General features: G+C 38.0%; 1 non-coding gene across 1 annotated transcript; it reads right to left on the reverse strand.

The window, feature by feature from the left end:
* Nucleotides 1–2,634: 2,634 nt before the first annotated feature.
* LOC141624017 (small nucleolar RNA R71) lies at nucleotides 2,635–2,741 on the reverse strand. Its single transcript, XR_012533829.1, has one exon. It is a non-coding gene; the product is annotated as a small nucleolar RNA R71 (small nucleolar RNA).
* Nucleotides 2,742–3,006: the final 265 nt, after the last annotated feature.

Raw genomic sequence — 3,006 nt, forward strand, 5'->3', positions numbered from 1 at the left:
GTTTCTTAATTGTTATATTGATGAAACTATTCAGTGCAGCAACTAAAACTTTGATTCAATAGATTCAATGTAGATTTTCTACAAATTACGGTAATACATCCAATAAAGCTAAAAGTAAGGTTGATGTGACCATAATTAGAGCATTTTTAGTCCCCGAATTAGCCTTGTTCCCATGCTTTTTAGTGCATATTTGGGTCATTTATTGTCTTTAGTCCTTTGTTTTGCATATTCTTTGAGGTTTTGTGTCCTTGGTAGGAAAGGAGTGCAAACCTTGTATTTTCATGACAAAATGAAGCTAAATTGATTGAATTCAATGACCAAGCATCAAGGAGAGACAAGATTAGAAGGCTTTTGTACATACTATAGTAGATGGGCAATGATGAGAAAAGATCCTTACATCCCCGAGGAAATCCTCAAGGATTGTATGAAGAAAAAGGAAGAAAAGAAGAAGGAACGAAGCTGTAAGACAATCCGGGCGGATTGTCTACAAGACGCCCGTCCAGGAGGTACAATCCGAGCGTCTTCCTCCACAAGACGCCCGTCCAAAACCCCGCCAATCCGAGCGTCTTCCCTAGCTGGACGCCCGTCCAGAAACACCCAAATCCTCATGTCCCGTGCCTAAGACGCCCGGATTCCCTTACAGCTATTTCGTCTTCTACAAACTTCAAGGAAGGATGCGCATCTTTTTCTAAGACCGGCGAAAAAGAGACCGGAGTCTCCCTAGAGACCGGCGATTCCTCAAGGACTTAATCGTCATTTAAGCCCTTAGTAAACCCTAATTTATGTAACTAATCCCCACTATAAATACCCCATTAGTCTAATTAGAAGAGCATGTTCTTCTTAGAAATCTTTAGTGTAGTTAATATCAATCAAATCTCTCTTTAATCTTGTAATTAACATTTAATCAAGCTTTAATACAAGTTTTATTTCCTTAATCTCTCTCTTGTTCATCCTTTATTTTGGGTAATTGAAGATTATTTGGGTTATTATTGAGAGATTGACAACCTTCCAATCTATCATCAAGTACTTCTATTATTCTTTGCTTTCTTATTGGAATCATTAGTAGGTATAATTCTCTTAATCCCTTTTTAATTATTGTTAATTATCTTCATTTATTCATCATGTTTCACTTTGTTGGTATGATTGACAACCTTGCTATCATGTTCAACATGATAATGAGTGAGTAGTTTCCTTATCTAGGGTTAATGGGTAATTAGAGGAAACCAACATGGGGAATGATTCATGCTTAATCTAATATGTTTTCATAGTTTATTTGCTTGCTTGTTGTGATCTCAACTTATGCACATGTTATGTTTGATGAAATGTGAGCCTATGAATCCTTGCATTTTTTACCCATCACCTATCTTTTCAATGAGACTTGTAAGACATAAACCAACTCGAGTCTTATTAGACCATGCATATAGTTGAGTAGGGAAGATTAAGTCGACTTGTAAGTGTTGTACAATCTAATCGATTCGGCTCCGGGACCCAAACTTTCCTAGGATTGTAAGATATAAACCAACTCGATCCATCACAACAATAATTGCTTGCTTATAATTTGAGAATATGTTTGTATGATCAATTCCCATGAATCCCCTATGACCCCATGACACCCTAGTGCCTTTTATAAATTGTTTACATCCCTTTTTAATCATCTTGCTTGTTTACTTTTATTGCGATTTAGTTTAGTGATCTTCTACTTCAAACCCCAAATTGTGACACCTTTAGACACCACTAGTTGCAATAGAAAATCTCATCTCAATTCCCGTCCCTTGGGATACGACCTTTACTTGCCTCTTTACTAATTGTAGAGTTGTTTGTGAAGTTATAAATTGTGTTTTGGTCTAGGTGCTCCTAACGACAAGTACTGAAAACTAAACCCCTCATAAGGGATCACGACCAAAAATGGCGCCGTTGCCGGGGACGGTGTTAACTTGATTTAGATTTTCTTGTATTGTTATTAGTTGTGTCTTTCTTTGCCTTGGGGAAGTAAAACTCCTCAAGGTTTGTTCTAATTATTTTCGAGTTGTTTGATATTTTGCATGTCTAGAAGATCACAAGGTAACTTGTAACCCTTTGATCACGAAATTGAAAGGACTTTGACAACCAATAGAAGACTTGCTAGGAGAACTTTGAGAGGTATTGGTGAGGTTGTAGATATTCAACCAAATACTATTGAGTTCATCAACCCTTTTGCAAGAGAAGGTGAGGAGAACCCAACACAAAATCCAACACAAAATCCAACACAAAATCAACCCACAATGCCTAAGTTTTCATCACATTCTGTACCAACCGAGGAGAACCTACCCAATGGTACTCCCACACCACAACACTTAACCGGAAATTTTATTGCCAAATCCGCATTTATCCAATTAGTCGAAAGAAGCCAATTTGGGGGGGATGCCTAGTGAAGACCCTCATTCTCATATGGAAACTTTTTGCGACTATTGTGATGCGATTTCTCAAACCGGTGTAACTCAAGACCAAATTCGATGGGTCTTATTTCCTTTTTCTCTAATTAGCACCGTGAAACAATGGTTGAAAGGCCTTGATAAGGCTACTCTCGGAATTGATTCTTGGAAGAAGTTGGCTCTAGCTTTCTACAAAAAGTTCTATCCACCGGAAAAGACTAACATGCTAAGAGCTCAAATTACGGGCTTTAAGCAAAGAGATGAGGAATCTTTGTATGAAGCTTGGGAGCGATTCAAAGGAATTTGTCGCTCATGTCCTCATCATGGACTTAGCGAGTGGTTCTTGGTAGAACAATTTTGGAACGGTCTTTATGAAGACTCAAGAAACATTCTCAACATGGGATCAAATGGAATGTTCACCGAAGTTGATGACAATCAAACTTGGAATAAAATTGAGGAAGTGGCGGTCCATAACTCACAATATAGTAGACCTCGCAAGGCTACTAGAGGAGGAAAGCATGAAGTGGACTCCATTACTCAATTGGGTGCTCAACTTAGTGGTCACATTGATACCATCAATTTGAAGTTTGAAAAA

Source organism: Silene latifolia, chromosome X, assembly GCF_048544455.1.
Source record: "Silene latifolia isolate original U9 population chromosome X, ASM4854445v1, whole genome shotgun sequence".
Lineage (NCBI taxonomy): Eukaryota > Viridiplantae > Streptophyta > Magnoliopsida > Caryophyllales > Caryophyllaceae > Silene > Silene latifolia.